This window comes from Somniosus microcephalus, chromosome 5 (assembly GCF_052327205.1).
Source record: "Somniosus microcephalus isolate GS21.2 chromosome 5, FLI_Smic_1.0, whole genome shotgun sequence".
NCBI lineage: Eukaryota > Metazoa > Chordata > Chondrichthyes > Squaliformes > Somniosidae > Somniosus > Somniosus microcephalus.
The window spans coordinates 71337648-71351163 of record NC_140991.1 but is presented as its reverse complement, the minus strand read 5'-3'; positions in this window follow the sequence as shown (position 1 = coordinate 71351163).

The following is a 13516-nucleotide window of genomic DNA, read 5'->3' as shown; positions in this document are numbered from 1 at the left end:
ACTTCCTCCACCACCAGCGCAATGTGGCTGCAGTGTGTACCATCTACAAGATGCACGTAAGCAACTCGCCAAGGCTTCTTCGACAGCAGCTCCCAAACCCACGAGCTCAACCACAGGGCAAGGACACCAGACACATGGGAACACCATCACCTGCAAGTTCCCCTCCAAGTGACACACCATCCTGACATATATCACCGATCCTTTATTGTCGCTGAGTCAAAATCCTGGAACTCCCTTCCTAACAGCACTGTGGGAGTACCTTCACCCACATTGACTGCAGCGGTTCAAGAATGCGGCTCACCACCACCTCCACAAGGGCAATTAGGGATGGGCAATAAAAGCTGACCTTGCCGGTGACGTCCACATCCCAGGAATGAATTTTTAAAAAAGGACTGCACCCTCATGATGGCCAAGTTGTGGAGAATGCAGCAGACCACCACGAAATGGTACCGCTCCGGCAGTCAAGGCAGCGGAACCGTTCCTTCAGAACTCAGGTGGTGTGCTTGATGAGGTTCCTCATGGCAGCATGGCTCTCATTATATGATTGCTGGCCACGAGTGGTGGGGTTGCGGAGGGGAATGATCAGCCAGGTGTGGAGGAGTGGATAGCCCTGGTTTCCGAGCAGCCACCCTCTGGTTTGATGTGGTGGCTGGAAGATTGCAGACACTTCGGACTGGTGCAGGATGGAGGAATCATGACTGCTGCCAGGATAGTGGATTGGCAGTTAGGATCAGATCAGCCATGGTCTTATTGAATGGCGGAGCAGGCTCGAGGGGCCGATTGGCCTACTCCTGCTCCTATTTCTTATGTTCTTATGATACTGTGCATTCACCATCATCATGCGCTGGGCATGGTCGCATACCAACTGCACATTAAGTGAGTGGTAGCCTTTGCGGTTGCGTTATATCTCAGGATTGATACGCGGTGTCTGTAAAGCCGCCTGTGTGCAGTCGATTGCACCCTGCACGATGGGGAAGCCTTATATCCAGGCAAAGCCAACATGCCCACTCCTCCTGCTTCTCTCTGTTCAGAGAGAAGACAATGAAGTCCCTTCTGCTGGAGTACAGAGCCTCTGTGACCTCCTGGATGCAGCGATGGACGGCAAACTGGGAGATGTTAGCTATGTTGCCTGCTCCAGACTGGAAGGATCCAGTGGCAAAAAATTGAGGCCGACGGTGACCTTGAGGGCCGCTGGCAGCGCCGTCACAAGGCTGCAGGTCTGGTTTAAGGAGGTGGCAGAGTTCTGTGACCACCTCCTTGGTGAAGCAGAGCCTCCTAATACACTGCTCCTGGCTTAAGTGCAGGTAGGAGAAGTGCTCCCTGAAAACCCTAGGTGGATAAAGCCTCCTGCTGAGAGCCCTCCTGCCCCTCCTCCTCCTCCCTCTGCGAGCAGATTGTCCGCTTCTTCGCTGCCTCTGCCCCATCTCCCTGTCATACTCCAGCGCAAGTAGAGCCCCCATGACTAGGAGCAAGTGGATCAGAACCCTTTAAATCAGAAACAAGGTGTTCTCCACTTGCAGCACCACTCCCTGTCACCACCACTCCGTCACCTCACCAAATTTAAATAATTGTAGAAAGCTCCAAGCAGTTGCACAAACCTGCACAAACCTACACAGAGCCAGTAAAAAACAAAAAGCAAGTCACCTGCAAGTTGTTGCTTGGCCCGTTGATGGAGCAGTGATATCGAAAATGGCAGGTCGTGCGTCAAATCAGCGTTGCACACTGATTGACGTCAAGATCTGCCTCATTACCATTTCTCCAGCGAGCGCAGGCAATGGCCATGCCACCGGCCTACCCAAAATTGTTGCCATTGTCATCCTTTAATGGGGGTCCCATCTCACAGATCATTTAAAGTGTTTGAAACTGATCAATGGATCAGTGCATTCCATTCAATTACAAATGTCCTGCGAGTCTGTTTATGGTTTAATAAAAAAACAAAAAATGCTGGAAATACTCAGCAGGTTAGGCAGCGTCTGAGCAGTGCTTCCTCCCAGCCCACTAAGCTTACCTGCTTCCCTGCCCACCATCACACCCACCCTCCCCACCCCCCCCTCACAATCAGATCTGACCCCACCCCCACCCCTCGGGATCACCATCCCCGAGATCGGAAACCCCCTCCCCACCCCCGGGATCCAACACGTGCCCCCCCCCCCCCCCGCGGCAATCAAACCACAACCACCGCCCCCCCCCCACCACCCCCGGGATCGGCCACACTCCCCCCACGGTATCAGCCCCCCCCAGCTACCACTAACCCAGCTGCAGGGTCCCTACCTGCTCCTGGGCTGCAGCCTCCTCCGGAGTGTTCCCCGCCTAACAGGGAGCCATGCTTGTCAATCAGGCTGGCTTCTGGGTAGGGAACTTGCTGTAACAAAAAAGGCTCATGCTATGGAGTCAAAAAGGCACAGCTAGCGAGCCCAACCAGAACTCCTTCCCCACCACTCACAAAACCCATCCCAGTCAAGATCGGGACTAGAGTTACAAGGGTGGAGCTGATGCATGAAGGGTGGAATTTAAGTTGGAATCCACATGGAATAAGTCAGAGCCGGAGACAGTTGCTGAGGAAAGAGATGTGTCTGTGAAAGCAAGTTTTATTAGATACCTGATCAAACAAGAAGGGAAACAGAAAGCAATGAAGGTGAACAAGGTAAAAGAGACAAACTGAAATCCTGTTGGAGAGAAGATCTTCTTCAAGTGGGCATTCCTGGAAGAGAAGTGGCAGTGAATTATGCACTAAAACAAAAGCAAAATACTGCGAATGCTGGAAATCTGAAATAAAAACAGAAAATGCTGGAAAAACTCAGCAGGTCACCAGATTTTCAGCATCCACTGTATTTTGCTTTTGTTATAGTATATGTTTGTTTGGCAGTTGTATTGGTGTATGCAAACTCCATTTTGAATACTGTGAATATCTGACCACCGAAATGTAGTTATGAGAAATACAATTGCCCTTTGTTCTGCGATATCTTCAGTTAGAGAAGTTAGAGTTATATCTTGGGCAGCACAGCACAAAGCTAGAAGATATACAGAGCTAGTCAGCAACTCAATAGTAGTATTCAACCAAGTAAGACGTAAAGGAACAACATTTTTAGGCCATCTGCTAAATTTCAGTTTTAACTTCTTTACTAATAGTAAAGAAATACTTGTATTTATGTACTCCCTTATCACATTGTCAGAACATCTAAAAGCATGTCGCACGTGGAATGATAAAAAGCACTGAAAAGAATGACCAGTTCATCCGCTTTTTGGTCATTTTAATTGATAGAAGAATGTTGGATGAGACGTCAGGAAAATTCCTACTCTTCTTGAATAATGTCATAGGATCTTTAATATCTCATCCAGAGGATGGCACCTTCAACAATTAAGCATTCTCCTGGTACGGCACTAGAATTGCAGCCTAGGGAATGTACTCAAATCCTGGTATTGAACTTGAACCCACTAGCTTCTGACCTAGTGGTGCACTGACAGCAACTAAGTTGAGCCAAACTAAGTTGTATCTGGCACTTTAAGACAGGACAGAAACAATTATACATAGGCTGCATAATTCATATTTTAAAATCCAGTACGTATACATACTTACAGACATGTGTATATTTCCATCAATTGCAGAATCCCACAATATAGTTAATCTTTTTCTTAGTTGGTCCTTGTCAGGGGATAGTGCTGATCCTTTTCCCTATTTTTGGTTATTAAGGTAAAGTAAAACAAGCATATGCGAGTCTCTCAACATTCAGCCAAGAAGCTGCATCATTGTATCAATTTATAATCTTGAAACTATACTCCAACTTCAATTAAAAGGCACAGTTTATATGACTCCTACCATTTGCATACAGCACAATTTTCTGTAACCTGTGCAAATTCTGCAGTTGTAATGGATTTTTCCACACCAAAAATTAATTTGTTGAACCACATTTATTTATGAATCTCCACCGATGCTAATAAAACCATTCAATCGCACTTTATGACCTTAAGTCACTCCTATTGTGACACGTTTAACATACATGGCCAAGTGAAAACAGGTTCAAAATCTGTTGGGGGAAAAATTCGATATCGACCATTTTGGGGCGCTCCACTTTATGACCTTAAGTCACTCCTATTCTTAGGACGCTAACGTCAGAGAACAGGACAGAGACTTCAGCAACACTGCACATTCGGCCGCATTCACATGCTCCTTCCCTCCCTTAAAGGGAAGGGCCATCACTATAGGCTCTGCAATTTAAAAAGTACCTACCTGGACCACCAAGGCAGCCACGATCCCACACGATCAGCCTGGCACTCAAGCAGAGTGCCGGGCTGATCGATCACGGGAAGGAACCCACGAAAAAAAACTAGAACAGGAAAGGTTAAGTTTTTTTCCCACTTGCCTCGGCCACCTCTCCTTTAATCATCGCCCCCCCCTCCCCCCGAAGCAGCCGGCCGCCTGTGCACACCTCCTGCAGCTGTCGGTGTTTTCGACTGGCGCTGCTTCAGGGGGCGGAAGTCGATTTCGGGTCCCGGGCGCAACCGAGGTGATGCGCACGGCAATGCCATATCGCCGCCACAAATCTCCCACTGAATATGGTAGGAGTCGATGTCAGCGCCACACCCGGTCCGAAAGCCATTTGCGCACCCACAGGGGTGTTAATGGGAGGTGCAAAAGCACCCAATTTCACCCCCATTAGGTTTCTGAGCAAAAGTCGACATAACTGCAGTGCAGCCTGGAAATAGATGCATCTGGTTATCTCAAATATTTTTGTGTGGCTAACAATGGCTACATTTGTGATTACCAAGATACATCATGTTTTCATTTATTACTTTTGAAGTTGAAATGGAAAATATCTAGAACACACAGATAAATTTAATACAAATATTCAAGATTCCCTGGATTCTATTCAAGCCATAGGCATGCAGCTGCAATGCTTGATATCACAATCAATTAAAAATAAGATTCACAATCTTTTCTATAAGTACCAGTGAATTCCCTGTGAGGATGCTCATACTGAATTGAACAAAAAGGTTTTGTTTTATAACAATAGGCATTGTGGCACAGTTCACTGTATTGTTTTCTGTCTTGTTGACTTACCAAAGAATGTTTGGACTCTGTTTTCTTCTTCATTGTGTCTTTCCAGTTGTTTACTTTCCCTCCTCTCTCAATCTTTGCCTTGCTATCCTTTCTTTCTGTTGTGCTTTTGCATTTGATATTTACCCGTCATGGTTTTCTGGGGTCTGCCGGGTGGATAGGGAATGGGATGGTCTACTGGTCTGGGCAGGTAGGTACAGAATGGAAAGATCACTAGTGTGGCCAGGTTGCTAGGAAAGCAAAGGTCAACATTTTGGCAGGTCGGTTTTGAACTGGGGAGTCTGGACAGACAGGTAGGGAAAAGGAAAAATTACACAAAAATGGAAGAGATTGTGAAACATTGTACCCCTAGCTAAACTATTCCTGTACAGCTATAATACAACAACGTATGCCCTGTCCACAAAATCAGGTTATAGTCCAACAGCTTTATTTGAAATCACAAGCTTTCGGAGCGCTGCTCCTTCGTCAGGTGACCTGATGAAGGAGCAGCGCTCCGAAAGCTTGTGATTTCAAATAAAGCTGTTGGACTATAACCTGGTGTTGTGTGACTTCTTACATTTGTCCACCTCAGTCCAACTCCGGCATCTCCACACCCTGTCCACAAAAAGCAAGGCAAATCCAACCAGACAAATGACTGCCCCCATCAGCCTACTCCCAAACATCAGCCAAGTGATGGAAGGAGTCATTAACAGTACCTTCAAGTGGCACTTACTCACCAATAACCAGCTCACCAATGCTCAATTTGGGTTCTTCCAGGACCACTATTTCCAGACATTATTGCAGCCTTGGTCCAAACATGGACACAAGAGCTGAGTTCCAGAGGTGATGTGCGAGTGACTGCCCTTGACATCAGCAGCATTTGAACAAGAAGCCCTAGTAAAATTGAAGTCAATGGGGATCAGGGACAAACTCTCCACTGGCTGGAGTCATACTTGGCACAACAACAACAACAACAACTTGTATTTATATAGTGCCTTTAACTTAGTAAAACATTCCAAGGCGCTTCACAGATTATAAGACCAAAAAAAAATGGTTGTTGGAGGCCAATCATCTCAGCTGCAGGACATCGCTGCAGGAATTTCTGAGGGCACCATCCTACAGCCAACTGTCTTCAGCTGCTTATATAATAGCAAAATACTGTGGATGCTGGAAATTTGAAATAACAACAGAAAACACTGGAAAAACTCAGCAGGCCAGGCAGCATCTGTGGCGAGAGAAACAGAGTTAACGTTTCAGGTCTGGGACCCTTCATCAGAACTGGAAAAAGCTGGATATGTAACAGATATTAAGCAGGTGCAGAGACAGGAGGGGAGGAAGGAAGTGAAGGAACATACTGTGCTTTTGTAAGAGGCAGGAAAGATAAAGGCCCAGAAATTCGGGTCGGGGGCTTCCCACGGGTGCAAGCCCCCGACCTACACTTACATATCGCGCTGACATTTGAAGACTGGGCCTGCGTGGATTTCCGGTCTGTGGCCCGGTTCAGCTCCCGGCGCGCTGTGCGTGCATGATCCAGCGGTGTACTTAGTGCAATGAGCTGGCTGGGATCACGTGAGCACTGGGCAACCAATGGGAGTTTACAAAAGTCCATTCATGAGTTAGACATAAGACCTGTCAAACTCATGCAAACTCTGGGCGCCCAAAACACTACTTAAACTTTAAATAAAAGTTTTAAAAAATTCCAATTATTAAATTAACTATTAATAACTTTAAAAAAACTATTTTAAACAATTATTCAAAATTCTGCCAAAATTTTTTTTTCAAGAAATCGGGTCCAAAAATACACTTACCTTACTGTAAATTCTTTAAAAATAATAAACCTGTGGAAAAAAAATTCTAACTTTAATTATTAGACCACTTACCTTTTAAAACTAAGTCCTTACGTCTGCTTTTTACATTCGTAAAAAGTGGAGGCCTTCACGCACGGACAAACCTGTCAAAAAAAATGAAGTTCAACGCATACGCGCTGCCTCAAACGTCGCTAGGGAACCGCCTCTTAACCCCTTGGTGGTTCAGAGGAGAGGAAATGCCGGTTTTCCGTACATGCGCTGTGCATGCTGAAATCCGGCACTTCCAATGGGCCCACGCGTGAGTACCCCGTCCGTACTCACGCGTTGAGACCGGAATTACTGGGCCAAAATGTTGCAAATGGGAATGGCAAAATCATACAGCATGAAAAATAGGGGCAGGGGTTATATTTTGAAATTGTTGAACTCAATGTTGAGGCCAGATGGCTTTAAAGTGCCTAATTGAAAGATGAGGTGTTGTTCCTCGAGCTTACGTTGAGCTACATTGGAACAATGTAATAGGCCGAGGACAGAGAGATCAGAGTGGGAGTGAAGCGGTCAATTAAAATGACAGGCGACCTGAAGCTCAGGGTCACCCTTACGGACTGAACGGAGATGTTCCGCAAAGCGGTCGCCCAATCTGCGTTTGGTCTCCCCAATGTAGAGGAGACCGCATCGTGAGCAGCGAATACAGTATACTAAATTGCAAGAAGTACAAGTAAATCGCTGTTTCACCTGGAAGGGGTGTTTGGGGCCCTGGACAGTGGGAAGGGAGTGTAGGATTCGCAAAATTGGACTTTATATTAATAAGGGTCAAATGGCAGAAGAGGCCGTGTTTTTAAAGGCTGTTTTAAAAGCCCAGAAAAAGGGGCATACAAAATGGCCACCATACCATGTGATCAGCTTATTGGTACACTTTAAAATGGTTCCTGCGCAATCTCAGACAGATTTGTGGATTCAACCCACAGTAAGTTCTGGAAGCCGTTTCAGAGAGAACGAAACCAGACCCACACATATACATATGGATTAGATGCAGATCTAGTCAAGATCGGCCTGGAGACAGAGGCCATCAAAATGTTGCCCCAGACAAAAGGGGACAATTTCATATTCATGAGAACAGCACCCAGGACTAGATAACGAGATCAGCAGGCCATTAAAGACAATGGAGGTAATTCCAAACCAGAGATGGGCCTGTTACCAGCCGTTTAAGACATTTTAAGATATAATGGCTACCCCACTGTGCTCACAGCCCGCCAAAAATAAAACAAAGACTAACCTGATTTTGGGCGGGAAGTGAAGCCTCTGGAATAAGGGTATAACTGGAGACACAGTTGGAGGGGGTGTGGAAGCGAGTTGGAACGCAGACAGTTGCAAGCCTGCAGCTTGAGCTCAGACACACAGCTTGAACCCAGACACCCAGAAGAAGAAGCAGGCAATCGCAGGAGGAAGAAGAAAGCCAACATCGAGAAGGCCGTCTCGAAACCGGCGTTCCGCCCCGGGGAAGCACATCGGGAGATCATCGACCGTCCCCGGGCCATTGCCGGAACGAGAGGCCATCGACCCAACTTGGGAGAAGAGACAAAAAATAAAGGTCCCAAGCGAAGAAACCTTCCAGCCACCCCGGCTCGGGAGAAGAGAGGAAAGGAACCTGAAGAAGCGAAGGGAGCCAGCCCAAGGCTCCTCTAACCAGGGTCGAGCCGACGATCCTCGACCCCGCCGACATCCAGGCCCGCCGGTGTCCAGCCGCCCCCGACCCCCACCTCAGGAGAGAGGTGTGGCGCAGCTTGCAGGAGCTCCACGATCCACGTGGAGACGAAACGCCCGAAAGGACCAAACACAGACTCGATTTCAAAACCTTGCACTTCCTAGTGGGATTGGTGAGCATGTTTCTGGCCCTTCACAATCAGATCTAGATAGGTTTAATAAGGGGCTGGTTTTAAGGGTACAATTAACATGAGTTGTTGTCCCTCGATGTTCCGTGTGTTTCCTTATTTCATAATGATCTTTGTAGAGTATAAGATGCCTGTATTTGCTTTAGTTAGTACTGTGTCGTTATGATTTGTTTATGTGTTTTTCCCTCCCATGTACTCCCTTAGCTGCTTGCATTTGATTTGATAATTTTCCTTATGCAATAAAATTTCATTTTGTTTCATCAAACTTGGTCTACAAGAGTTTTCTCTACATTGTAGTTCCTGCGCCTAAGTCCAGAGTACAGAATCTAAGGGGCGAGTGGGTCGAACCACTCAAGGTTTACTGTGCAAGACAGAGAGGCCTCTAGAGAGAGAAACCTCAGGGAAACCTCTCGAGGACAAAACCCCTTACAGGAGGAGGTAAAAGGGCATGTGTTACATCTCCTGCGCTTGCACGGGAAGGTGCCAGGCGAAGGGGGAAGGGCTGTTAGGGGTGATTGAGGAGGGGTGATTGAGGAGTGAACCAGGGTGTCGTGGAGGGAGCGGTCCCTTTGGAATGTTGAAAGAGGAGGTGAGGAGAAGATGCGTTTGGTGGTGGGACCACGGAGGTGGCGGAAATGGCTGAGGATGATCCGTTGAATGTGGAGGCTGGTGGGGTGAAAGGTGAGGACAAGGGGAACCCTATCATGGTTCTGGGAGGGAGGGGAAGGGGTGAGAGCAGAAGTGTGGGAAATGGAATGGACACGGTCAAGGGCCGTGTCAACCACTGTAGAGGGGAATCCTCGGTTGAGGAAAAAGGGAGACATGTCGGAAGCACTGGTATGGAAGGTGGCATCAGAACAGATGCGGCGGAGACGGAGAAACTGGGAGAATGGAATAGAATCCTTACAGGAAGCAGGGTGGGAGGAAGTGTAGTCCAGGTAGCTGTGGGAGTCAGTGGGCTTGTAGTGAATGTTTGTCGAAAGCCGATCGCCAGAAATGGAGACGGAGAAATCAAGGGAGGGAAGAGAAGAGTCGGAGATGGACCATGTGAAGGTGAGGGAAGGGTGGAAATTGGAAGTAAAGTGAATTAACTTATCAAGTTCAGGGCGAGAGCAGGAGACGGCACCGATACAGTCATCGATGTACCGGAAAAAGAGGTGAGGGAGGGGACCTGAGTAGGACTGGAACAAAGAATGTTCCACATATTCCATGAAAAGGCAGGCATAGCTAGGGCCCAAGCGGGTTCCCATAGCAACACTTTTAATTTGGAGGAAGTGAGTGGAGTCAGAGGAGAAGTTGTTCAATGTGAGAACAAGATCAGCCAGGCGGAGGAGGGTGGTGGTGGATGGGGACTGGTTGGGCCACTGTTCAAGGAAGAAGTGGAGCGCCCTCAGGCCGTCCTGGTGGGGGATGGAGGTGCAGAGGGATTGGACGTCCAGTGAAAAGGAGACGGTTGGGGCCAGGAAACTGGAAACTATTAAAGAGATGGAGGGCGTCGGAAGAGTCGCGAATGTAGGTGGGAAGAGACTGGACAAGGGGAGAAAAAATAGAGTCGAGATAGGAAGTGATAAGTTCCGTGGGGCAAGAACAGGCTGAAACGTTGGGTCTACCAGGGCAGTCCTGTTTGTGGATCTTGAGAAGGAGGTAGAAGCGGGCTGTGCGGGGTTGGGGAACTATGAGGTTGGCGGCCATGGAGGGAAGATCTCCAGAGGAGATGAGGTCAGTGACAGTCTTGGAAACAATGGCCTGATGTTTGCTAGTGGGGTCATGGTCCAGGCGGAGGTAGGAGGAGGTGTCAGAGAGTTGGTGTTCAGCTTCCGCACGGTAGAGGTCGGTTCACCAAACAACAACAGCACCACCCTTATCAGCAGGTTTAATGATAATGTTAGGGTTGGATCGGAGAGAACGGAGTGCTGCAGGTTCAGAGGGAGGTAGGTTGGAGTGAGAGAGGGGAGCAGAGAAATTGAGACGGCCGATGTCACGTCGGCAGTTAGCAATGAAAAGATCTAGAGAGGGTAAGAGGCCAGAGGGGTCCAGGTAGAACGAGAATTTTGAAAGCGGGAGAAAGGATCAGCTGTGCGGGGGGGGTCTTCAGCTGCTTTATCAATGACCTTCCCTCCATTATAAAGTCAGAAGTGGGGCTGATAATTGCAGTGTTCCGATCCATTCGCAATTCCTCAGATAATGAAGTAGTCCGTGCCTGCATGCAGCAAGACCTGGACAACATTCAGACTTGGGCTGATAAGTGGCAAGTAATATTCACACCACACAAGTGCCAGGCAATGACCATCTCCAACAAGGACAGAGCTTCAACATCTCTCCTTGACATTCGATGGCATTACCATCATCAAATCCCCCACCATCAACAGCCTTGAGGTCACCATTGACCAGTCACTCAACTGGACTAGCCACATAAATACTGTGGCCACTAGAGCAGGTCCGAAGCTGGAGATTCTGCGCTGAGTGGCTCACCACCAGACCCACCAGACTCTCCAAAGAATCTCTACCACCTATAAGGCACAAGTCAGGAGTGTGATGGAATACTTTCCACTTGCTTGGATGGGTGCAGCTGCAAAACACTAAAAAATGTCAATACCATCCAGGACAAAGCAGTCCACTTAATCAGTAGCTCACCAATTAGCCTAAACATTCACCCCTGCACTACTGGCATGTCGTGGCTGCAGTGTGTAGTATCTACAGGATGCACTGCAGCAACTCACCAAAGCTTCCAAGGAAACTCCTCTGAAAACCGCAACGTCCACCAACCAGAAGGACAAGTAAAGTAAAGGTGCATGGAAACGCCATCACCTCCAAGTTCCCCTCGAAGTCACACACCATGCTGACTTGGATATATATTGCCATTCCTTCATCATCGCTGGGTCAAGATCTTGCAACTCCCTATCTAACAGCATTGTGGGAGACACCTTCACAACGTGGACTGCTGCGGTTGAAGATGGCTCACCAGGACCTTCTCAAGATCGACATCCCAAGAATGAATAAAAAACATGCATGGATAATAGGTTACCAAACAATGCATGTGTAATTGGACCACATTGTAAGGGAAAGAAATAGACAAGAGAGCCAAGGTTAAGAAATGAGGCTGAAGGCAAGAAAACAGAGTGGGTCCCAGACCCTATGACACAGATGGACCCATGGAAAGAAACAGTACTGTGCAAATTTGAAATTCAATACAATGAATTCTGTGGGTACATTTAATGATTTTAAGGTGAATTATGTATTTTTATAGGTGCCAGGTTTTAACTGTTATTTATAGGTTGTATAATTTAGCGTGATCAGAAGCCACTGAGGAAGAATAAATTCAGTAGTTTGATTGGTAGAAATTCCAGCTATTCAAAAGGAATTGCTTTTCTGCGAATTTACCAAGGTATGAACAAAAAAAGCGGAACCAAAGAAATTACTTCAAATATTTTAAAAATCATTTGGCCACCATCTTGTACTCTGATGGAATTGAATAAATCAGTACTAGAAATGGGGTTTGTAACATAATGGCCCAGAAATTCGGGTCAGGGGCTTGCCCGCAGGTGCAAGCCCCCGACCTGCACTTACCTAGCGCGCCGGCCGTTGAACTGTGGGCCCACGTGGGATTCCGATCCTGGGCCTGCTCCAACTGCCGGCGCGCAGTGCTTGCGTATCCCAGGGGCGCAGTTAGTTCGATGCGTCCCCTGGGATCATGTGGGCGATGGAGAGCCAATGGTAGCAGGGAATGCTTCATTCATAAGTTTGACAGGAAGAGCTGTCAAACCTATAAATACTAATAAGCCCCAAAACATCACTAAAACTTCAAATAATTTTTTTTTTTAAATCACATTTTAAAAATAACTATAAATTCCATGAAATAACTATTTTAAACAATAATTTAAATTTTTGAAAAAATTAATTACATTTTCTAATGGGGCTAAAAGTAAACTTACTTTTCTTTAAAGTATTTAAAAATAATAAACCTGTGGAAAAAATGTTTTAATTTTAATTAATTCATCACTTACCTTGTTAAAGTGTAACTGCTGGAGACTTACCCTCCCGGAGAAACCTGCAAAAAAAACGTAAGTTCAATGCGCACGCGCTGCCTCTCCGGCGCACGCGTTCCACCTGTCAACCCCTTCTTTCAGGGGAATGGAAGTTCCGGTTTCCCGCGCATGTGCAGTGCATGCACGAAACCGGCACTTCCGTTGGGCCTACGGGTGAGTACCCAGTGCGTACTCACACGTTGGGACCCGAATTTCTGGGCCAATAAATACATAAAAATTACAAAATTTATAAGACAATGATTATATTTGCATGAGTAGTAGCAGTTTGGATGTTTAAAATGTATCTAACAATGTTTTCTGTCAAAGCTCTGTGCCTGAGAAATCTTGGGCTCAAATTCATAGGGCTATCCAAAACAATCACTGTTGGCGGTACGAAGGCAAGGAAGCAAGGCGACAACAACGACACCGCCCACCCCACCCCAGATACAACTTTACCATTTTTTTAATGCTCGATAGCGAGACTGCCATTCACAGAGCATGCCGAAACTTGCAGTTTGTATACTCCGCACTTCCCCTGTGGCTCTTATCCTTCTGTTCAGCCAATGGAGCAGCACTAACAGCATTAATAGTCAAGGAAACAATTTTTAGGAGCAGTGAAGTTAACTGGAATTTATATAAAACATTTTTTCTTGGGGGGAGGAAGCTATCAGAATAATAGTCTTGTACAGCATGTAATGCAATCTTATTGTAATACACTACCCATATAAGTCATTAGTGACCATTCATACTATGTACATA